Source organism: Callospermophilus lateralis, chromosome 13 (genome assembly GCF_048772815.1).
Source record: "Callospermophilus lateralis isolate mCalLat2 chromosome 13, mCalLat2.hap1, whole genome shotgun sequence".
Classification (NCBI taxonomy): domain Eukaryota; kingdom Metazoa; phylum Chordata; class Mammalia; order Rodentia; family Sciuridae; genus Callospermophilus; species Callospermophilus lateralis.
This window is the reverse complement of record NC_135317.1, coordinates 89,591,147-89,617,711: the sequence shown is the minus strand read 5'-3', so window position 1 is coordinate 89,617,711 and position 26,565 is coordinate 89,591,147. Positions and strand designations below refer to the sequence as shown.

Sequence of the window (26,565 nt, the reverse complement as noted above, 5' to 3'; positions counted from 1 at the left end):
CAGTATGATAGTAAACAGTCATGAGCAGCTGTGGTTTGTACAGGTTACATTCTTATGGACTTAATTCCTGAAAAATATGTTGTCATATTGACTTGTACTCACTCTTCTACACCACAATGATTTCTGTGAAATCCTAGAACCCAATTGATGTGTCATACTCTTTCATCAAATATTATTAGATATATAGAGATTTTGATGCAAAATGAAGTTATAATTGTTATGTTATATGAGGATATAGTATTGTTAAATGATGTATAATTCATTAAATGTAATACATATTTATTAAGAATGATTCATTATTCTTTTTAAAAAACTATAATTGTCTAAGGGAACATGGCATAGAAATGGAATGAAAAAAGAACAAATAGCATTTTTAAAAGACACACATTACAAATGTATTTCTCTTTTTAGAAAGAAATCTATTTCTTGTAACTTCAACTAACTAGATGCTGCTACAGCCTTCTATGCTCTTGGGAAGGATTTTCATATCCTAGAATGTTATCATCAAAGCTGGCTCAGAATTTTAAAATGCCGAGAAGTTCAAGCATTGTTTTAAAGATTGTTGAACAGATGTAGTTTCCCCTAGGAGATTTCCTGATAGTAAATACATTGTATTTCATCTAAGAACTTCAAAATATAAGTATACATTTTAGAAGAAAGTAAGATATGAGGAAATAAAAAAATATAAGATCAAACTAAGAGAATGTTAGTGTTTGTTGCCATTTTTATTGCACAATTTAAATATATTAAACAGAAACAATGGTGAAAAAGTTTTCACAAATATAAAGAATATTTAATCATAAATAGCACAATATAACACAGATTAGCATTTGAGATATATATTTTTATATATACAGTTGCAAAGCATTAACATAATATCAATCCTTCTAAAAAATAAACTATTAAAATGTTTGGATGTGGAGATATGTTTTCCAGTTTTAAATAAAATTATTCAAAATACATTGATAAGGAACAAAAGTTGGAAGAATAAGTGAAGATCTGGGCTGATTTTCATCATTTATATGTTACGTTTGTTGTACCTGGAGTGTCTGTAAATAAATTTGAGGAGGAAAGTTGAAAATAGAGATAGACAGGATAAATCATATAATGGAAAGATGTTCGAATAGCAAAGAACAGTTTGGTACAAAATCTCTGTGTTAGCAAAGTATGTAACTAAAATATAAAACTAGATAGAAGAGAATTAGACTTGATAGGATGCACTGTATGTAGCTTAAAAGGTCAAAACTAACAGGAGTGTGTAGAAATTTAAGACACAGGTATTGTTGGAATTTAAGGAAAAACTATTGTAGCATTCTAAAACAGTGGTTGTTGCCTTCAGAGGGCACAAATAATCTGATAACCAAGTATACTTATCTATCAATGCTTTGAGTGCTACATGGGAGAAATTTAAATGGTGGATAAATAGGACAGTTTAAGGTATAGTATATCTTTCTGACATTGAAATATTGTGATATCATGGGGATGATTCAGAATTGGTGAAAATATTCTGACAATATTTAAGAACTTGTTAAGGCCTGTGTACATTATGCATACATTGATTCAATTCAACTGTTATTCCTTGTTAAACACTGTGACAAGCTCATATATTGAATTGAGTTTTATAATAGGAACTGTGATAAATTTTGATAGATTTTATGAGTGGTTACTCATGGTTGGTTCCTTCTTTGTCATGCTTCCCTATGGAAGAATGACACATTCCTTCCCTATTGAATTCTGGATGTCGTATGTGCTTCCTTTGAAAAATAAAATGTGAGCCTCAATGACTCATACCACTTCTAAGCAGAAGCTTTGTGAGACAGTGGTAGTTCTTCTCAGTCTCTTTTTTACCTGCCATCATTGGAAATGTTCCCACATTCAAGTGAGAAATTGTTCCTTTAACCTGGATCTCTGAAGAGTAAAGGGCAAGCACAGCTGAACTACAGTGCACAGGTAGTGGAAGGACAAATAAACTTTCCTTTTTAAAATAACTCCTGAGACCACACACAAAGATAGCTGTTGTGAAGGAGAGGAAGATGGCCGCGAAGGGAGTGCAGTTACTCCGAGTACTGCGTCACTGTGAGGGAAAATGATGAGTTAGAATGGCTAAAAGCTATCTGGTTAGGAATTTCCAGCAAAATTGGGGTGCTCCAAAACCTAGTGGAAGGATTTTCATCGCACGAGGATCAGCTTCAGGGGCTCAAAAGCGAGCGATTTGTCCGTACGGAGCGCTGATTGTTCGGCAGATAGCCCTGCGGCTGGAGTCTGCGGAGCGCACTGGGAAACGACGGGCTGGTGGCGCAGAGATACAGCGATGCTGATTCTGCGGGCTCCTGCCAGCTAGGCATTTGCTGAGCTCGGAGCTGAATTCTGGGTTGGAGACGGGGAAGGAAACGGTCCAGTTCGGTTCTCCACACCGGTCAGACCACGGAGGAAGCCAGCGGCCACCATCTTGGAGAGCTGACGTCACCATCCTTGTTTTTGACTGATTGCAGCTCTTTCAGCTATAGAACAGGTAATTTCAGGCTGACAATTGTCTGCGTCTCGCAGACAAATTGCTCAGACTTAGTGCTAAATAACACACGGAAACTGCTTCTTGGAGCCTGCTCCTATCAGAACACGCACCGAGCCCGGAGTGGCGGAGCTCCGGCTACCGGAGCTGCTCTGGCCCAGGGCTATAGAACCCGCGGAAACTGCTTCTTGGAGCCTGCTCCTGTCGGAGCATGCACCAAGTCCGGAGAGGCCGAATTCTGGCTCCCGGAACTGCTCTGGCCCAGGGATAAAGAACCCGCGGAAACTGTCTCTCGGTCCGGGTCCTGCTGAATACTGTGAAGGCCAGAGGGGCGGAGCAGAGCCGCTGCCAGAGCCCGGAACAGGCCCAGCGACCTGCCGGCGTGGTGTCGCGTCGCCCCGGCTAGAGCAGGGGCCGAACAGAGCCGCCGCCTGCGCCCGGAACAGGTCCAGCGACCCGCCGGCGTGGTGTCGCGTCGCTCCGGCTGGAGCGGGGGCCGAACAGAGCCGCCACCAGAGCCCGGAACAGGCCCAGCGACCCGCCGGCATGGTGTCGCGTCGCTCCGGCTAGAGCGGGGGCCGAACAGAGCTGCCGCCTGCGCCCGGAGCAGGTCCAGCGACCCGCCGGCGTGGTGTCGCGTCGCTCCGGCTAGAGCAGGGGCCGAACAGAGCCGCCGCCAGAGCCCGGAACAGGCCCAGCGACCCGCCGGCGTGGTTGTCAAGAATCCCCAATTGGAGTAGGGGGAAAGCAGATCCTCCACCCGCGTCCGCAAGGTAGGCAGGCCTGTGACAGTCTGGCAGAACAGCCCCAGCGGCCTGCCGGCGTGGTAGACACGTCACACCACTTGGGGGAGGGGCAGAGCAGAGCCGCTCCCCGAGCCTGGATCAGGCCCAGCGGCCCGCCAGCGTGGCAGTCACATCACTCCATTTGGAGTAGGGGCAGAGCAGAGCCGACGCCCAAGCCTGCAAGGTAGACAGACTTGCGACCAACCGGCGGAACAGGCCCAGCGGTCTACTGGTGTGGTAGACACGTCACACAAATTGGAGGAGGGGCAGAGCAGAGCTGCCTCCCGGAGCCCGCAAGGTAGGCAGACCCGCGTCCGACCGGCGGATCAGGCCCAGCGGCCTGCTGGTGTGGTAGACACGTCACCCGTCATCCCAATTGGAGTAGGGGCAGAGCAGAGCCTTCTCCCGCGGTCGGTGTAGGCCCAGCGGCCCGACAGCGTCGTAGTCACGTCAACCCAATTGGAGCAGGGACAGAGCAGAGCCGCCACTCGCGCCCAGAACAGGTCCAGCGACCTGCCGGTGTAGTAGTCAAGACACCCCAAGTGGAGTAGGGGCAAAGCAGATCCTCCACCCGCGTCCGCAAGGTAGGCAGGCCTGTGACAGACTGGCGGAATAGGCCCAGCGGCCTGCCGGCGTGGTAGACACGTCACACCACCTGGGGGAGGGGCAGAGCAGAGCCACTCCCCGAGCCCGCATCAGGCCCAGCGGCCCGCCGGAGTGGCAGCCACATCACCCCATTTGGAGTAGGGGCAGAACAGAGCCGCCGCCCGAGCCTGCAAGGTAGACAGACTTGCGCCCGACCGGTGGAACAGGCCCAGCGGTCTACTGGTGTGGTAGACACGTAACACCAATTGGAGGAGGGGCAGAGCAGAGCCACCTCCTGAGCCCGCATGGTAGGTAGACCTGCGACCTACTGGCGGATCAGGCCCAGTGGCCTGCTGGTGTGGTAGACACGCCACCCATCACCCCAATTGGAGTAGGGGCAGAGCAGAGCCTTCGCCCGCGGTTGGAGCAGGCCCAGTGGCCCGACAGCGTCGTAGACACGTCAACCCAATTGGAGCGGGGACAGAGCAGAACCGCCACCCGCGCCCAGAACAGGTCCAGCGACCTGCCGCCGTAGTAGTCACGACACCTCAATTGGAGTAGGGGCAGAGCAGATCCTCCACCCGAGCCCGCATGATAGGCAGGCCTGTGACAGACTGGCGGAACAGGCCCAGCGGCCTACCGGCGTGGTAGACACGTCACACCACTTGGGGGAGGGGCAGAGCAGAGCCGCAGCCCGCACCCAGAACAGGCACAGCGACCTGCCGGCGTGGTAGTCACGACAACCCAATTGGAGAAGGGGCAGAGCAGAGCCGCCGCCCACGCCTGCAAGGTAGTCAGATCCGCGACTAACTGGTGGAACAGGCCCAGGGGTTCACGGACGTGGTGACGTGGTAGACACGTCACACCAATAGGAGGAAGGGCAGAGCAGAGCCGCTGCCCGCGCCTCCAAGGTAGGCAGACCTGCGACCGACCGGCAGAACAGTCCCAGCGGCCCGCCAGCGTGGTAGACAGATCACCCCAATTGGAGGAAGAGCAGAGCTGCCGCCCGCCCCTGCAAGGGAGACTTTTCAACTATACAAGAGCAATATAAATATATAGGGGGAAAAATTTCAAAAACACAACAGTTTCACTAAGCAGAAAGAAACACGAGCAATATGAAAAGACAAGGAAAAAAAGGACCACAAGCAATGCAGGTCAACTCAACTTTAGAAGAGGTTATAGCTGCAGCAGATGGAATGTCAGATAAAGAATTCAGGATATACATGCTGCAAATGATCTGGAGTCTCAAGGAAGACATTAGACAGCAAAATCAGACAATGAAAGATCATTTTGACCACTTCGACAATGTATTACATAAACAAATCCAAGAAGCAAAAGATCAACTATACAGGGAGATAGAGGTAATAAAAAACAAACAAACAGAAATCCTAGAAATGCAGGAAGCAATAAACCAACTTAAAAACTCAATTGAGAATACTACCAGCAGAGTAGAACACTTAGAAGATAGAACATCAGACAATGAAGACAAAGTATTTCAACTTGAAAAGAACATAGATAGCTCAGCAAAACTGTTAAGAAACCATGAGCAGAACATCCAAGAAATATGGGATAATATAAAGAGACCAAACTTAAGAGTCATTGGGATACAGGAAGGTATAGAGGTCCAAACCAAAGGAATGAACCACCTATTCAATGAAATAATACGAGAAAACTTCCCAGACTTGAAGAATGAGACAGAATCCCAAATCCTAGAAGCATACAGGACGCCGAATGTGCAAAATCATAAGAGATCCACACCTAGACACATTATAATGAAGATGCCCAACATACAGAATAAGGAGAGAATTTTAAAAGCTACAAGAGAAAGGAAGCAGATTACATTTAGGGGTAAACCAATCAGGATAACAGCTGATCTTTCAACACAGACTCTGAAAGCTAGAAGATCCTGGAATAACATATTTCAAAAACTGAAAGAAAATGGGTTCCAACCAAGAATCATGTATCAAGCGAAATTAAGCTTCAGGATGGAAGATGAAATTAAAACCTTCCACGATAAACAAAAGTTAAAAGAATTTGCAGCTAGAAAACCATGTCTTCAAAACATCCTCGGCAAAACATTACAGGAAGAGGAAATGGAAAATAAAAATGAATACCAACAGTGGGAGGTAGGACAGTAAAGGGGGGGAAAATAATCAAAAAAGGAAAACAAACCATGTTTAGTAACATAAATAAACAATTATGGCTGGAAGAACAACCCATATCTCAATAATAACCCTAAATGTTAATGGCTTAAACTCACCAATCAAGAGACACAGGCTAGTAGAATGGATCACAAAACAAGACCCAACAATATGCTGCCTACAGGAGATGCATTTGATAGGAAAAGACATACATAGACTGAAGGTGAAAGGTTGGGAAAAATCATATCACTCATATGGACTTAGGAAACAAGCAGGAGTGTCCATACTCATATCAAATAAAATAGATTTCAAGCCAAAGTTAATCAAAAGGGATAAAGAGGGACACTACATACTGCTCAAGGGAACCATACACCAACAAGACATAACTATCATAAATATATATGCCCCAAACAATGGTGCAGCTATGTTCATCAAACAAACTCTTCTTAAGTTTAAGAGTCTAATAGACCAACATACAATAATCATGGGAGACTTCAACACACCTCTCTCACCACTAGACAGATCTTCCAAACAAAAGTTGAATAAGGAAACTATAGAACTCAATAACACAATTAATAACCTAGACTTAATTGATATATATAGAATATACCACCCAACATCAAGCAGTTACACTTTTTTCTCAGCAGCACATGGATCCTTCTCAAAAATAGATCATATATTATGTCACAGGGCAACTCTTAGACAATATAAAGGAGTGGAGATAATACCATGCATCTTATCTGATCATAATGGAATGAAACTGAAAATCAACGATAAAAGAAGGAAGGAAAAAACATGCATCACTTGGAGAATGAACAATTGGTTACTAAATGATCAATGGGTTATAGAAGACATCAAGGAGGAAATTAAAAAATTCTTAGAGATAAATGAAAGCACAGACACAACATATCGGAATCTATGGGACACATTAAAAGCAGTTCTAAGAGGAAAATTCATTGCTTGGAGTTCATTCCTTAAAAAAAGAAAAAACCAACAAATAAATGATCTCATACTCCATATCAAAATCCTAGAAAAAGAAGAGCAAAACAACAGCAAAAGAAGTAGAAGGCAAGAAATTATTAAAATCAGAGCTGAAATTAATGAAATCGAAACAAAAGAAACAATTGAAAAGATTGACAAAACTAAAAGTTGGTTCTTTGAAAAAATAAATAAAATCGACAGACCCTTAGCCATGCTAACGAAGAGAAGAAGAGAGAGAAATCAAATTACTAGCATACGGGATGAAAAAGGCAATATCACAACAGACACTTCAGAAATACAGAAGATAATCAGAAACTATTTTGAATCCTTATACTCCAATAAAATAGAAGATAGTAAAGGCATCGATAAATTTCTTAAGTCATATGATCTGCCCAGATTAAGGCAGGAGGATATAGACAACCTAAACAGACCAATATCAATTGAGGAAATAGAAGAAACCATCAAAAGACTACCAACTAAGAAAAGCCCAGGACCGGATGGGTATACAGCAGAGTTTTACAAAACCTTTAAAGAGGAACTAACACCAATACTTTTCAAGCTATTTCAGGAAATAGAAAAAGAGGGAGAACTTCCAAATTCTTTCTACGAGGCCAACATCACCCTGATTCCTAAACCAGACAAAGACACTTCAAAGAAAGAAAACTACAGACCAATATCTCTAATGAACCTAGATGCAAAAATCCTCAATAAAATTTTGGCAAATCGGATTCAAAAACATATCAAAAAAATTGTGCACCATGATCAAGTAGGATTCATCCCTGGGATGCAAGGCTGGTTCAATATACGGAAATCAATTAATGTTATTCACCACATCAATAGACTTAAAAATAAGAACCATATGATCATCTCGATAGATGCAGAAAAAGCATTCGACAAAGTACAGCATCCCTTTATGTTCAAAACGCTAGAAAAACTAGGGATAACAGGAACTTACCTCAACATTGTAAAAGCAATCTATGCTAAACCTCAGGCTAGCATCATTCTGAATGGAGAAAAATTGAAGGCATTCCCTCTAAAATCTGGAACAAGACAGGGATGCCCTCTCTCACCACTTCTGTTCAACACAGTTCTCGAATCACTGGCCAGAGCAATTAGACAGACGAAAGAAATTAAAGGCATAAAAATAGGAAAAGAAGAACTTAAATTATCACTATTTGCAGATGACATGATTATATACCTAGCAGACCCAAAAGGGTCTACAAAGAAACTATTAGAGCTAATAAATGAATTCAGTAAAGTGGCAGGATATAAAATCAACACGTATAAATCAAAGGCATTCCTGTATATCAGTGACAAATCCTCTGAAATGGAAATGAGGACAACCACTCCATTCACAATATCCCCCCCAAAAATAAAATACTTAGGAATCAACCTAACAAAAGAGGTGAAAGACTTATACAATGAAAACTACAGAACCCTAAAGAGAGAAATAGAATAGGATCTTAGAAGATGGAAAAATATACCCTGTTCATGGATAGGCAGAACTAACATCATCAAAATGACGATATTACCAAAAGTTCTCTATAGGTTTAATGCAATACCAATCAAAATCCCAATGGCATTTCTTATAGAAATAGAGAAAGCAATCATGAAATTCATATGGAAAAATAAAAGACCCAGAATAGCAAAAACAATGCTAAGCAGGAAGGGTGAATCAGGCGGTATAGCGATACCAGACTTCAAACTATACTACAGAGCAATAGTAACAAAAACAGCATGGTACTGGTACCAAAACAGGCGGGTGGACCAATGGTACAGAATAGAGGACACAGAAACCAACCCACAAAACTACAACTCTCTTATATTTGATAAAGGGGCTAAAAGCATGCAATGGAGGAAGGATAGCATCTTCAACAAATGGTGCTGGGAAAACTGGAAATCCATATGCAATAAAATGAAACTGAATCCCTTTCTCTCGCCATGCACTAAAGTTAACTCAAAATGGATCAAGGAGCTTGATATCAAATCAGAGACACGGCGTCTGATAGAAGAAAAAGTCGGCTACGATCTACATACTGTGGGGTCGGGCTCCAAATTCCTCAATAGGACACCCATAGCACAACAGTTAATAACTAGAATCAACAAATGGGACTTACTCAAACTAAAAAGTTTTTTCTCAGCAAAAGAAACAACAAGAGAGGTAAATAGGGAGCCTACATCCTGGGAACAAATCTTTACTCCTCACACTTCAGATAGAGCCCTAATATCCAGAGTATACAAAGAACTCAAAAAATTAGACAACAAGATAACAAATAACCCAATCAACAAATGGGCCAAAGACATGAACAGACACTTCTCAGAGGAGGACATACAATCAATCAACAAGTACATGAAAAAATGCTCACCATCCCTAGCAGTCAGAGAAATGCAAATCAAAACCACCCTAAGATACCATCTCACTCCAGTAAGATTGGCAGCCATTATGAAGTCAAACAACAACAAGTGCTGGCGAGGATGTGGGGAAAAGGGTACACTTGTTCATTGTTGGTGGGACTGCAAATTGGTGCAGCCAATCTGGAAAGCAGTATGGAGATTTCTTGTAAAGTTGGGAATGGAACCACCATTTGACCCAGCTATTCCCCTTCTCGGTCTATTCCCTAAAAACCTAAATAGAGCATGCTACAGGGACACTGCTACATCGATGTTCATAGCAGCACAATTCACAATAGCAAGACTGTGGAACCAACCTAGATGCCCTTCAATAGACGAATGGATAAAAAAATGTGGCATTTATACACAATGGAGTATTACTCTGCATTAAGAAATGACAAAATCATAGAATTTGGAGGGAAATGGATGGCATTAGAGCAGATTATGCTGAGTGAAGCCAGCCAATCCCTAAAAAACAAATGCCAAATGTCTTCTTTGATATAAGGAGAGTAACTAAGAACAGAGTAGGGACGAAGAGCATGAGAAGAAGATTAACATTAAACAGGGACGAGAGGTGGGAGGGAAAGGGAGGGAGAAGGGAAATTGCATGGAAATGGAAGGAGAGCCTCAGGGTTATACAAAATTACATACAAGAGGTAACGAGGGGAAAGGGAAAAATAATACAAGGGGGAGATATGAACTGCAGTAGAGTGGGTAGAGAGAGAAGAGGGGAGGGGAGGGGAGGGGAGGGGGGTAGTAACGGATAGGAAAGGCAGCAGAATACAACAGACCCTAGTATGGCAATATATAAATCAATGGAAGTGTAACTGATGTGATTCTGCAATTTGTAAACGGAGTAAAAATGGGAGTTCATAACCCACTTGAATCAAAGTGTGAAATATGATATATCAAGAACTATGTAATGTTTTGAACAACCAACAATAAAAAAATATAAAAAAAAAGATAGCTGTTGTGTCCGCCGAAAACTAAAAAATAAATATTAAAAAATTCTCTCTCTTAAAAAAAAAAAAATAAATAAATAAAATAACTCCTGAGCTTCTTTTGTCTGAATTCCACCAATAAACTGAGATTACTGCAAGATGATGAAAACACTGATTAATGGTTTAGAAATATTGCAAAATAAAGAGTAATATAAAAGAGTGGGAATATTAAATTTGCAAGAATAAATAAGCAAGGAAGATGTGATAGTGGTTTGTAGATACCCAAAGCCTTCCCTCTGGAATTGGGAGTGGACATGCATGAATCTATAGAGGAAGACTAAGACTACTAGGCATACATTAGAATTGTATATAATTAATATTATCCCATCTATTTTTGGCAGAAAAGTGGGAAATACATATGAATTTCATTTCAAACATAAATAAGAGTGATCTTAAATTTAGAGATGTTTAGACTATACTCTTTAGCTTTGTGATACACTGGAAATAGAAGTTAAATAACCCAATACTAAACTGGATAAAGTAGAGGATTTCTTCATCCGGTAGATCTGACAAGCTGGCCACTAACAGACCTGTCAGTTTTAAGAGTTGAGGCATGACTTTATGCTTCAGCGGTGTTTGAGAAAATTTATCTTGCTATTCTCTGTGATGTCTCACATAGCTTGTGCAACAAATTCGGCCAACCTTCCTAGAATGATACTTGTTCAGAGTTCACACAACACAGCTACCTGACAACCTGACATAACACCACACATTTGTTTTGCTGCCAATTAACTTCAACATCTTTCCACTAACACTTTGTCAACTTCTTAAATGTAGCACTGACTTTTGCCAACAGAGGGTTATTTCTTCTTTAAAGCAAGCTGTTAAGATCATACTAGCAAGATAACAAAAATCAAATGAGACTCTTGGTGACAGACCATTTAGCTGCATGGCAGATGCTATGTGCTTGCTATATAGGTGTCCCATAAGACAGTGAAAGGGCATTGTTCAAAAAAAAAAATAAAGATATATTTCACAAGCACATTTACTAATTGCCATAAGTCATCTGGCTATGCTCCACAAAGTTGGAAATATCAGTGCATATAAAATATTGAATTATAACAGTAATGAACAAACTTTTTTTTTCAAGAAAAGTCAGGGCTCTACATATATTATTATTAAAATTGTGTTATGGTGTGGATCAGGATCTTAAGAAGTAATTTTAAGCTTTAGTAAAAATAGATTAAAAATATTAACAGGGACTAAAGCATCTTTCAAGTAGTTCAAATCACTCTAAGTAAAAATAGTATCTACTTTGGCTCTGCAGATTTTTCATTACTTCTAATGAAATAAGTAAATGATGTCATATAAACCTCATTGTCAATATTCAAGGAAATCTAAAATATGCATCAATTGGTTATTAACACAATCATGTATATACATATATATGTTATATATCATATAAATGCACATATTATGTAATTTTTTGTTGCCTTCAATATTCACTTCAATATTCATTAGGGGTTTTTGTAACCTTGGAGTTTTGTTTTTGCTTTTGTTCAACAGTGTTAGAGGGGATCAAAACCAGAGACTCCCTCATGCTAGTTAAGCATTCTGCATTGAGCTACACCCTCAGTCCTATTACAACCTCTGGATCATAGCGAGTCACTGTTTAAGCTAATGCATGTAAAGATAATATGAGCTCTGATGAGAAGGTCTGAGGCCTTCTTATGAAAAAATAGCATTTGTTCAGAAAAGACGTTTATGTAGTACAAGAGCTATGCACTATTGTTTGAGTGTGAATCTTAGCATCACCACTTATTTGATGCGGTGAAAGCTACTTAGCATGTGTTGTGTCAGGTTCTCTTTTCTGTAAAGTAAAAAATACAATCATCATAGTGGTACTTTGAAATATTAAAGAGTTAATGGTGTAAGGCCTGAAATGTCCACTAAGCATGGTATATTATAAATGTCTCAGAACACTTTTGTTACACTCATTATATTACAAAATTCAGAAACTATAGTAAGCATTTATCATTAATGTTAGAAAAAGTAATCAATCTTAAATCTCATATTTACTTTTTATTGGACAAATAAGTAATTATCACCAAACTTTCTTTCACTCATAGTGACACAGAAAGCTTACCTTATGTATAAGAAAGCATGGACCAAACTTTACCCAAGTAATGAACATCATCAAAGTATTTCTAGGTTTCAATAAGATTTGTAGGTTTCAAGCCACATCACATATCCACTAACAGATGACTGAAGTGTAGGCTTTCTACTTTTTTTATCATCTAGAAAATCATCAATTGTTTGGCTGAAAAAGTAAGCCTGGTAAGTCCCAGACTCTTGCTTTAAGACACTAATAAGCACTGTTACTCTCATATTTACTTTATCAAAATAATTCACATGGCCATCCCTCGCTTCAATGTGCTATAAAGTCAATATTCTTAAGGATGAAAACCAAAAAAATACAGTGAGGAGCATGAATGATAACTGTAATTACACATTGATAATATTTGAGTATCTTGAAATTTTTGTGGTATATTTTAAATATATATTTTGAATGGTTTGATGATCAAATATAAAATATTTTAAGATGACACACCATAACTTTGCATTAGTGTATCATGAAATATTATCATATCTATCTTCAAGTATCCAAAATGCATACAAAATTCCATATTCTACTATCCTTATTTATCAATAAAGTAATTGACAAAGCGAGTCATGTAAAAATACATGAAATTTACCTCTGCATCTACATGGAGTTCACTTATATGCATTAGCAAAATGAAGTTTGAAAACAAATAGATCTCTCTGTTAAAATAAATGAATAGAACAACTTATTAGTTTTCCAGTATAAGATACTGTCTAAATATTAAATTTATAAGTTATTTGATTATGCAACCACAAAGTTCCAATTATGTTACATTATATGATTTTAATAAAATCTCTGTCACCCTTATGAGGTTTTAATGAAAGCAGTGAATGGACTGAATGGTGACAGTCTTCAGCATGGTTTCTAAGAATTCGTACTTTAAATGAATAACTATTTTTATCAAAATGACCCAAATGCTGGCATAAATTGCACACACTTACACATTACATATAATTTTATAAGACTTACAATTGAGGATCAAGTAAAAATATACTAAACACACAATATTATTGATTAATTTCTCTCAGCAGAATCCATGACAATAAAAAAAGAAAAGAAAAAAACAAACAATAAAACACTTAATGAACATCACTTATTTGTTTTTATGGTACTCAATCAAAGCCTTAAATGATCTTTTTTCAGATTAAACTGGATACTTGAGTGAATTATGACTTTAAGTAAATATAGGTGGTAATAACTTTAGAACAAATACATAAACATCTTTTGACAGACATTATTTTATGATAAGCAAATTCAAGCAAATGTAAAAAATTTTATTGTTCATGCTTTTATTAAGATTTGAGTGAGAGGGAAGAATACAAAAAAAGCAAAAAAGAACAAAACCTCAAAATACCTACTGAAAATATTCAAAATAACATATATTTTTAAAGAATATTTTTACCACATATCTATTGAAAAGATGAATGATATTATAGTTACTGTGGCATTCCCTAAGAAAAACAAATGAAGTAGACCAAATCAAATGCATTAGCAATATATGGGCACATATATATTTTGTTATCTCATTCATCATCAATCAACATGTATTGTAATATGTAATGTGTTTACAAATACATAGTACACTGTACTAGTTTTTTGTGCAATGTTGTAAAGAAATATGTTGTTCTCTGCTATGAAGAAATGTCAAACTCTTCTCAGATGGTTGGAATGATGGCATTGATCTAGGCATGGAAATGCACCAGAGCCAACTGGAACAGGTAGAAGGCATTTGGCAGCAAGCCTTTTGGGATCTAAATCAGGAATCATCACATAAAACACTTGCTTGGCATCCCATAGCCATCTTATTTCAGATGCTGTTAAAACATTAATTGAAGTACAAAATAAAATTTGGTAATGGCAAAGGTGATTTTCATAATATATTAAATATGGTACAGTCAGGCAGTGACAAATCAAACTGGAAACACTGACCAGTCAAACAAAACAGCAATAGAAACCAATTGGTTTGGGTCTATCAGTTTTGGAGCTGAATACTGTCCTTGGTACTGAAGTCGTGTATAATTTGCAATACAGACAATGAAACAGTCATCACAATCAATTAAAAATGTATTGTTACCCTCAGAATCAAGATTGAGACTTGGTATTATGTAAAGCTATTTTCTTTCCCTTACTCTTTTATTCCAGCTACAATTCATTCAAGAGTTAACTGTTAAATGCAAGCATTTGATTTCCATAAAGCTTTACCCATGAGAAGACAATGCTATATGTGATGATTAATTTAGGAGAAGAATCTTCTTTCTAGTTCATCAAGTCTAAATAAATTTATTGACAAATGAAGTTGCAGATGTTATAAGAGACTATGTGACTTGCTGATGTTCACATAGTTTGTTATAGATAGAGATTATTTATCTGACTTTCAAGTATTTAGTTTGGACACAATGAAGGGTACAGTGAAGTGGAGTGCATTAAAGTTCACTTAACTACAGATACACCTCATTTTCTTACTAATATATAAGATTAAGGAATGTCAGAAGGCAAGAGTAAAATGTATATATTCCTGTGTGAGTCTATATGGCTTGATGATACAGATTATGATGCTTTCGGTTTTTTGATTTTAAAAAGCCACTGTGTCTGACATTTTGGCAATTAGGAAATATTTGGGATCTTATTCTCTTCTAAGCAAGCAAATGGTCAAATGACATTTTTCTGTTTCCTTTGAAATTAGACTTGGTGATAGAATATAATCAGAAATACTGTGAAAAGTGGTTCACATAAGAACCAGTGATGATTGACTGCAATTTTCCTACTGCCACCATAGCTAAATTACTCAACAGTAATGATTCCTTGAGCCTGAGTCCAAGAAGTAGAAATATGGAGACCAGCCCAGAGACCCCAGTTATCCTGTGGTAGACATGCAATGTGAGCACGAAATTGCAATTGTTTATAGGATTGTATTTAGATTTTTTTTTTACCACTGCAGTGTTACCAAGCTGATATTGATTTTTATAGAATTTGGATCCAGAAATGAAGGTAGGGTTGCAGGAACAGTGCTGAAAAAAAATCAGAAGTTCATAGTTATGGCACTGTCTTGGTGGATCATAGAGGCACCGAGGACACTTAGCAGAGACTATAATGGAAATAATTACAATCTGTGTTAAGCAGTGAGGAAACAGCTGGTAAAAATGTTGCCTGTAGTAACTGGAAAAGAAAATCATATGTTTCATAAAATGAGATGTTGGAAAATAGAATGTTAGTTCTGTTGCTGCTAACACTTTCAGGCAAAGTATGGCAAGGTATCACTCTCTGTCACAGTGACACATTACTCCAGATGGTGGCTTCACTGCAAGCCCATATCCTGGAGTGAGAAGACATGGAGAAAATCCCACAGCCAACTTGCAATGGACACGTGATACAGTGGGAAATAAACTGCAATATCATAAGGGAAATCTTGTACTGTGCATTTCTACAGAATTAACAACTTGTGTGATATATGACACAGAGGAAAAGTTAAAACTCAGAAAATTTTGAAAGCATGATTAGAGGCAACCACTTCTCAACTCCAATATGAAAATAACTCATTTAATAATTGTCTATAAACCTAAGAAAAAATGCACCTCATAAATACTTTCAATTGGACACCAAATAACAAGTAAGAAAGTCTAATAAAATCGCATAAAATCAATGATAGAGGAAGGAGGGAGGAATAGTATCGAAAATAAAATGAAAATAGCAAATACAGAAAACATATCTTGGAAAAACTACAGTGTGGCTAATGACCCATGGAATTGACAACTTAAATAGACAAAGAGCAATTTATTTGTATTGAGCTGTCCTGCCAAAAAATTACTCTTGGCAAATATCATGTAAAGTTTAAAATTTAAAATGACATTTGACTGTCACTGTTTTGGCAGAACAAAGGCTAAGAAAGCTATACCCCAGAATCACCCAAATCTCATCTCAGATGTGGTATGGAAGGATAATGCAACAGGAAAATCACTCATATGTTGGATCTTGACTGCACTGAAAAGAGTAGGCAAGGGAGCTATTCAGAGAAAGAGACACCAAAGACCCTCCAGGAAACATTATTACTTGCAGGTTCAAGCTCTCAAAATATCTTCCAGAGGAATTTCAGAATTGTTCCAACTAGAGTTAGTTTTTTTGTCCCTTGTTCTTCTCCTTCTGACTGGAAATGCTCATTGTAGTTCTGCTGAACAGTTCTGACTGGTATATACTATGACTGGGATAGGTGACTTGATTTTTGGTTCATGGCTGGTATCAGAAGATACCACACCTGAATGGCAAAGAGACTGAGAAGCCTCACTCATTGCATTGCACTGTACTAGATGTGACTTTTGTTTCCCATGGAGATGAGTTAATCTGTTGTGAATCTGAATAAAGAAATAAGTTGAATATCTGGTAATATCAATACATTGTGGAGTCATTAGAACTTCTCACATATATTCAGACTTTTTTCCAAGGAAAAATTCCTCTTTGAGGTAGGGTTAGATAATTTAGCAACAGAATCTTATCAGGTATAGCATGTCTCATTTTCTTTTTTTAAAATATTTTTTAGTTATTGATAGACACAATATCTTTATCTATTTATTTTTATGTGGTGCTGCTGAGGATCAAACCCAGTGCTTCACATGTGCCATGCAGGCACTCCACCACTGAGCTACAGCTACAGAATCCATGGTGATAGCTTCTCTACACAGGGGCTAAACTGCCAACCTGAGTTTTGGAAGAAGACAGAACAAAATCCACAATAAACCTGCAATGAAGAAGTGACAAAGAAATAGACTAATTTTATAACTCAAAGATTTGAGGATTCTTTATCACTACAGAATTGCCTGTGCTGTCTTGAATAAATAGTCTATCTCAAACTGACTCAACAGTTGAAAAATTAATCACCTCATGCAACTGAATCTCTAGGAGCAAGTTAAGCTTGAAGCAAAAGTGTTCAACTGCTCATTGACTTAACCAAGCATTTTCATATCTTGTGAGGTTGAGGCAACTCTTCTGGTGGCAAGATGGTCCTCTAATGTTCTTATGAATATGTTCTTTCACATCTAACAAACTAATAGTACTCCGTGTAGCTACTGGGAGAAGACAAGGAATCTTTTCTTCCTCCCAGCTATTCTTGGGAATTATACTTCTGGTTCTCATTCACCATTTTTTTCATGTGTCTTGAACTGATCTCTGTAGCCAGGAAAACAGATTCTTATGATTAGCTTGCATTAATCAGAGACCATTCTGGTGTGTAATTCTACCTTTATAGCACTATAGCATGCAATACATTTTATGTTTACAGCATTAGAAAGTTTATCTCCTTTCAGTTGAACTGTCAAAATGAACACTGTTCTCAGAAAATTGACACCTCAACAATCCCCATTACAAGGTGGCCTACAACTGCTATTCTTAGATCATCAAATATATATACTTCCATTTAACAGGACATGATCCTGATAAAGATATTTGTTGACAACAAATATACACCTCAGATCTCCTACACATCAAGTGATAACACAATTTTTCTGAAGTGTCATGTTAAAACATTTCTAAAACTATTTGCACTTCATATCAGCTAAGCTTTTTATTTTTTCTTAAAATGATTACTTGCAAGAATATCACAATTTTCCATAATTACAGCTTAAATAATTACATTTCTCATTCATCTAGAAGCTAGGTGAAGTTGATTTAGAAAAATATTTGAAAAAGACAATATATTGACATCTCTTTAGAGCTTTAGTAGGTATTTGTTCTTCTGGCAATTCTGATAAATGGTTGCATAATGAAAAGCAAAATAAATTTTGGTTTTAGACATTTATGTGTGTATGTCTGTGTGTTTGTGTAAGATGTTAAATACTTCCAGTTTTACCATTAAGTTGATTCATTGATACTGATCTAGGTAGACACTGTCCTTACATAATTGGCTACAAAATTGTTATTTTTGTTCAATAAATTATGACATATAAATTAGGTTTTGACAGTGATTACAATTGTGAGGTATATTGTGTTTATTATTTATTCCATATTCCTCTATGTTTTTATCTTCCATATTTTCATTCTAACTGATGTTACATTTATGCCACCATTATTTTTTATTAGACAACACTATTTTTTTCTGAGAATACCAAGGCAAAGAATGAATATATTTTTATAATTTTTTTTACTGTTGGAAATTTTCTCCAGTTTCAAGATATGACAGAAAAATTGTATTTTAAACTCCCTGATACTTTTGTTTACACTCTATAAAAAGTATATTTTCTAGGACTTGCAGATTACAAAAGAAAAATGACTCAAATACGATCAAATATAAAAGCAGCTTAGCATTATATGCTAATCAGACCTACTGATTGAATTTTACACTTTATAAAAACAGGAAACACACAAAACAGTTACAAAAAATTATCTTGACCTAATAAAGCAAAACTTATTTTCTTCCTTTTTATGTGGTGACTGTAATTAGCATTCTATATTACTATGATCTACCTCACATTACTATTTATGCTTAAGAAAAAAATCTTCTAAATTTAGATTATTATCTTTTGTAAAAAAATAACAAAAGTAAACTGATTTTTCTGCTTCAATTAAAATATCCTTTGGTATGTTAATAATTTGCATTTGTCTAATTTTTCAAGTTCAGTTGCATTAAGTACTTGAAAGTAACCCCACACCACCCTGATTTGTACATCTACATAAAGTATATAACAGAATTTGAAACTTTGACATATAGGCAAGTAGACACAAATTATTATCTCTTGTAACTAAAATTCAAGAAATCACAGCAGAAACATTTGAAGAATGCACTTGTACATAGTATTATTACTTTCCATTCTATAAAGGAAATGAAATAATCTAGTGCATAGACTTACAATTATGAAAGCTGAATGCAGGTTATCAATTTTTAAGCTGTAGGTGATCAGAATATTTTAAAAATCCTTTCTTGGTGCAATATCTGCCACATTATTTCTATTACTTATTGCTCAACAAAAACAAAATGTCAAAATGTTTTTCTTAAAAAAGACAATAAAAAACCCACTCTTTTCAAAACTATCAAATGTTTTCCTTAATACATTTTACAAGTTTGAAAAGGAATTCAATAAACAAAGAATATGATGCCATTGAACATGGTTTATTTCCAAGTGCATATTAATTAATGTAGTTTTATTGAAGATGTACCACAAAATGTCTACCATGTAGAGTACTACTATTGTCTACCATGTAGAATAAAATTTATGGCAAAGTAGGGGAGCCCTAATATAAAATGTGAATTTTAGCATACCACCAGTAAAAACAAAGAATTAAACATTAAAAATTTAAATATTGAAAATAAGACCAGAGATAGAATATAGATTGCTGGATTTTCTTCTTTGTTTTATAATTTTTATCCTTATTATTTGTTTAGTTTTATTGTTTTTTCAGGACTGGGGATTGAACTCAGGGGCACTCAATCACTGAGCCACATCCCCAGTACTATTTTGTATTTTGTTTAGAGACAGTGTTTCACTGAGTTGCTTAGCATGTCATCATTGCTAAGACCTGCTTTGAACTTTTGATCATCCTGTCTCAGCCTCTAGAACCGCTGGGATTACAGGTATGTGCCACCACACCTGGCTCAGATCACCATTTTCACAACATAAGCACAATTGAATCTAGTATGTTAAGACTCTGGTTCTAAGATGGACAGTTCAAATGTGGGGCAAGAAGATAATACCACCATAATTACCACTCAGTTATTCCATTAAATTTAGGATGGAGTGATTATATTACAACTTTCATAATCCAATCATTTTACCTTTGAATATTCCTGTACTACTAATACAGGAGGTTTTGGGGGATATTGCATATTGTACCATATCAGCTACATTTTACAAAATAATTTTTCTAATGAGAAATCAATAACACACCCATCAACATTATGTGGAAATTTCATGTGTTTTAACTTCTCATTTAACTTTTTTATTTTCTACCCTCTTTTCCCTGTAGAAGCCTACCATTTAATATACAAGCAGATGGAAATTTGCCTATTTGACTTCTAATTATTGATTTCAGCTTGATTTTATTATGGTCACACAGCATCTGATTTCAATATTTTGTTCAAGGTTGTTCTATGGCCCGGAATTTGATGAAATTTGGGAAAATGTTACATGAGTACTGGATATATATATATTTAGTAATATTTTTTGTTCAATGTTCTATGCAGACTATTTTTGTCAACTCCTAAATTTCTGTTTAATTTTCAATCTTCACTGATATAAGAGTTGCTTAATCTTTCATGTACTATGGGGGGTATGCTAAAATTTCACATTATGATTATGTATGTGTTTTTTTTATCTTATAGTTCTGTAAAACTTTTCTTCACATTTTTTTGGGACCAAGGTATTGGTTTTTGACCTAGAGGTTGTAAACATCCCTCTCAGCTTGATTAAACTTTGAACAAATTTCTTCCTGTCTATTTTCCCCTGACTCTATCTTAGACAATCTATTGTAGGATACTTGGCAATTGTACATTCTTTCTCTGCCCTTTCACGTGGAAATCTACAAACTAGACAGGCCTTTCTCCAGGATCTGGGGATCATCCATTTGAAATGAAACCATTAAAGGAGGTAGTATCCCTAATCTCCTAGCTTCGGTGGAACTGCAAGAGCCTAACTCTAAAAATAGACAATTATAAAGCACAAAAGGCCTAATGACATTGACCAATCTACCTGTTAGTATCCACTAATACTTTTCCTTGAGTTTATGACTGCATTTAAAATTCTATATTGTTATCTCAGTGGGGTGGAGTTCAAAGTCTCTCCTTTAATATAATAAACCTTTCTCCTATACTATATATAATATAATATATATATTATACATTAGGAAAAGTATTCCTAATGTATCTTATCTTAAAATTTACTACAGTATTCTTTGGGCTGGATTTTACATCACATATTTCTCCATCCTTAATCCTGCACTTATCTGTGTCATTATATTTAAACATTTCTAATAAATAAAAGTATAAATATCATTATAACCAGTTATATAGTATCATTATGTACTTTACTTAGAATATATAATAATAGGCAAAATAGAAAATTTAATTTTATAACCTTTATAGTGGGATTATATCTGGAATACAACCCTTCCCCTTTGTGTTACATTTATGTATTGGATAAGATGATTTTCTCCCTGTTTGCTACTTTATGTACATCTTTTAACACATCCTTAGCAATGACAGGATTTTAGAATATTAAGGATAGTTTAAGTCTTCCCATTGTTTGACCACTATTACGTTATTGTCATTTACTTAAGTCCGGTATATATTTTATGTCCATATCACATTATAATCATTATTTTGCTTAATTGACATTCACTTATGCATTTTTGCCTCCTTGCCATTGCTAAGTATTGATCTTTCCTTTTGCATTTCCAAGTTTTCACCAGATATATCTTTATTTCACCTCTATTTCTGAAAATATCATTGAGGTGTATGTAATTCTAGAATATTTATTTTTAGCACTTTAGTTTTGTCTAAAAACTTTTGATTGTTTGAAATCATTACATTTTTGTTCCTTTGTTGAAAGTAATCATTTTTTTCCTGTAGATATATTGAAGTATTTTTTCTGTACTTGTAATTTTCTTTAAATTTATTTTACTTTTATTTTGCTGAACTTATGGAATTCATAGTTTGAATGTTTTTCAGATTTTTGTAAATTGTATCCATTATGTCTTTGCATTTTTTTTTTTTTTTTTGTGCCAGACCCCCACTACTACAATGCCTGAAATTTAAAACACATTAGAACTTTCCTGCATGCGTCCCAAAGGTAGGATATTTTGCTGTGGCCTTCCTTGCTGCTTTTATTTTCATATATTCCATTTCTGTGTCCCCATGCTCACTAATCCTGCCATGTCCTGTGTCAAAACTCCCATTAAAACAAAACTAAGTCATTGTTTTTTTTTGTTTGTTTTTTTTTTAAGTTGTTGATGGACCTTTATTTTATTTATTTTGTGTGTTGCTGGGGATTGAACCCAGCAAGCACTCTACCACTGAACTACAAAGCCCAGCCTAAGTCATTGGTTTTCGATACTGCACTTTTCTGTTTGAAGTGTTCCTGAATCCAGTTTTACTGATTCCAAATCTCTGGTGAACTTTCTAATATCTTTACTCACTTCATCTTTCTTTTCCTTCATTTCTTTAACATTTCAGTAACAGTTTTCTGAAACTGTTTTTTACTCGTTTTAACACTGCGATCATCTTACTTCCACTGTCTGCTTACTATACTTCAATTTAAATTTATTTTAAACAGATATATAAAAACATACAATTTCTACATATCTATAAAATTGCCTGTGATGTTTTCATACATGTATACATTGTGAAATATCCAAATGAGGGTAGGCATATCTGTTCTCCAACATTTTTCATTTTACTATGGTGAAAACTTTCAAAACCCTTCTTTTAGCTTTTTGAAAGGTGCAGAATGTAAATGTTATCTATAGTCACCTGCTGTGCAACAGCACACCAGAACTTGACTCCTGTCTAACTGTAAGTTAACACCCATTGATCAACCTTTCATCTTCCCTTTTTCTTCTGCTCTCCACAACCTCTAATAACCACTGATCTTCTTTCACCTATATAATATCAATATGTTTTATGTTCCATATATAAATGAGACCATGTGGTGCTTGTTTTTTTGTGCCTGGCTTATTTCGCTTAACATAATGACCTTCAGCTCCATAAATTTTGCATATAACAGTATTTAAATATTTTTATAGTGGGATAGTTTTCCATTGTATAGATGTATAAAATTTTATTTATCAATCATTCAATGGACACGAGGTTGTTTCTACTTATTAGCTATTGTGAATAGAACTGAATTAAACATAAGAGGGCAGAGGTCTCTTTAACATGCTTTGTTTTCTTTGGAAATACACCTAGAATTTGGAATTCTGGATCATCTGGTAGTTCTGTTAATTTTTTTTTGTGGAACCTCCATCTTGCTTTCCATTATGGCTGTAGTAATTTATATTCCCACCAAAATTGCACAAGGATTCTTTTTCTTCACATTCTTAAAGCACTTGGTATTTTTTGCCATTTTGACCCTAGCAATTCTTACTAGAGTGAAGTGAAATCCCATTGCGGTTTTGCTTTGCATTTACTTGATGATTAGGGATGTTGAGCATTTTTTTTCATCTATCTGTCAGTCATTCAAAATCTTCATTTGAGAAATGTCTATTTAGGTCTATTGCCTATTTTAAAATCAAGTTATTTATATGCTATTGAGCTTTTGAAGTTCCTTATATATTCCGAATGTTATCCCTTAATTAGATATATAGTTTGCAAATATTTTCTTCCATCATGTAGGTTTCCTTACTACTTTGCTGATTGTTTTCATTTGCTATGCTGAAGTCATTTTTTTTTTCAGTTTGACACAATACCATCTATTTTTGGTTTTGTTCCTCTGTATTTGCAATGTTTTTCAAAAGATATTTTCTCATTCCAATGTCCTGAAGCATTTCTCCTGTCACCCCACCATGGTATTTTCATAATTTCTGGTCTCATATTAGATTCTTATGCATATTTCAAGTTGATTTTTAAGCTGGTGAAAGATAAAGATCTAGTTGCATTCTTGTGCATTTAGATATCCAATTTTCCCAGCACCATTTATTAAAAAGGCTTCACTTTTTCCAATTTATGCTGTGATACAACAGAATTAAGAATAAAACCAAATTTCAATAGAACATTCACTTGATAAAACTCAGTATCCCTTCATGATTAAAAACTCTGAACAAATTAGATATAGGAGACATGCATTTCAAAATAATAAAAGCCATATATACAGGAACTTCATACTGAATAGAGAGAAGCTGAAGGCTCCCTGTCTAAGGATTGGAGTAAGAAAAGGATGTCCACTTTAACTATTTATATTCAAAATTATGCTGGAATCCTAGCCAGAACATTCAGGCAGGAGAAATAAGACATCCAGTTTGGAAATTTGTAGTTGACATAGTTTCATACATATAAAATTATTAAAACTTCATCAAAAACTATAAGAATTAATAAACAATTTCAGCAAAGTTGCAGTATAGAAATCAGTAGTGTTACTATACTCCAATGGAGAATTATCTGAAGTAGAAATTAGAAAAAAATAATTCCATTTACAAGAGTGACCAAAAGAAGTACCTAGGAATAAATTTAACTAATAAGATGAAATATCTCTATAATGGTAACTGTAAAATATTGATGAAATTTTGTAGAGGGCACAACATTTTTAAAACATTCTCTGCTCATGGCTGACCAAATAAATATGATTAAAATGTCCACACTACTAGAAGCAATCTATAGATTCAATGAAATCACTATCAAAATATCAATGACATTCTTCACAGAACTAGAAAACAATTTTAAAATCTCTGTGGGATATAAAATCTCCATATAGCCAAAGCAATCTTGAGCAAAAACAAGAAAATGGAAGACATTTTACTACCTAACTTCCAAATACACTACAAATCTTATATAATCAAAAGAGCATTGTACTGTCCTTAAAAAAAAAAAAAGACATATAGACTGATGAACTAGAACAGAAAGCCCAGACAGACAAATTTATAGTCAACAAATAATGGTTTGTTATCTATACTCCTATAAGTTAATGAGGACTTTATGTCCATTATATATAAATGAGCTGAAGTGTTTAAGAAAATGTTTCAATGCACAAGACATCATCCTTTCAACTACTTAATGATTTTTTTTTTCAGAAGACACTATTGAGAGATGATCATTTTAGGATTATATCCTCAGGATATGAACTGGACTTGGTTCTTTTTTGCTTTGGGTGTGGCCCTTGAGCACTTTCAATTTCAGACCTGGTGAATTACTTGCATCTTCAGGCCTGTAACACTTCAGAAGATACAATTCTACCATTGAAATTTTTTTAATGGTTAATTCACCTTCTACATTTTAATGGAAAATAAGGGAAATGTCTAAAATAGAGACTGGCTTCACACTTAAGACAATGTAAGCCCCCCAAAAGTTTTCTGTAACCTGATGTGACTACAAATATTTCTTCTGATTTCTCTATCTTGGAGTAGCAGGATTTTCCATGGGGTAATAGATTTGCAGCTTTGAAATCTGCCATGAGTTGATAAATGTGGCCTCTGAAAAGCAGTTGTAGAAACTTAGTGTCAATTCATCATTTTCTCCAGAGTTCTGCAACCTTGTCTGTTTGGTTATCAAACCTTCTGTAACAGTTTTTTTTTTAAATTATTTTACTGTAAATTGATGAATTATAATTGCATTTATTAGGTGAATAATTTGATATTATGATGTATATATATAACATGAAATGACTAAACCTAGGTAAATAAAGAATCTATCACTTCAAATAATATCTTTTTGTAGTGATAATATTTTAATAATTTTTTTGTAGTGAGAATATTTTAATAATTATTCTCATAGCAATTTTAAGTATAATTTGATATTATTTAACTGTAGTCATCAAGTTGTGCAAATATCTCTCAAAACCTTAATCCTCCTATTAAACTAAAATTTTGTAGTTAGTCCACCATTTCTCAGTGTTTCCTATACCCAGCCTCTGATAACTACCATTCTCATCTCTGCTTCTATGAATTCAACTGTTTTAATTCACTATTTAAATCAAAATATATTTTACATAAATCTAAATCTGTTAACTTTTCCTAAATCTATTTACTACCCATTTATTTATAATTTGATTGTTCTCACTGTTCATTTGAAAGTTAATCATGCCTAACAATTTTGACCAAATTCTACACAATTATATTCACCATACTATGGAAATTTTTAGTTATTTTATCATGTATATTACATATGGTCCTATCAACATTTTATTTTTGTTTTGAAGAATCCTTTAATCATATTGTTTAATGTTCAATGCTTTATAAAATGTAGACTGTTAAAGGTAAATGATAGACTGTTCAAGTTCATGAGCCAGTAAGAAGTTTGAAGACATATACATGCACTCACAAAAATTTAGAAATAACAAACAAAAAATCCAGACAATCAACATGAAATTCATCTAAATTTGAAAAACATGAGTAGTTAATTGAAGGTGAGCACACATGAAAATTATTTTCCTGTAAAAGTACA

General features: G+C 35.9%; 1 protein-coding gene across 2 annotated transcripts in view; it reads right to left on the bottom strand.

Moving 5' to 3' along the window:
• Window positions 1-26,565, bottom strand: part of Brinp3 (BMP/retinoic acid inducible neural specific 3) — a 348,321-nt gene that overhangs the window by 97,849 nt on the left and 223,907 nt on the right. The window lies entirely within an intron of this gene.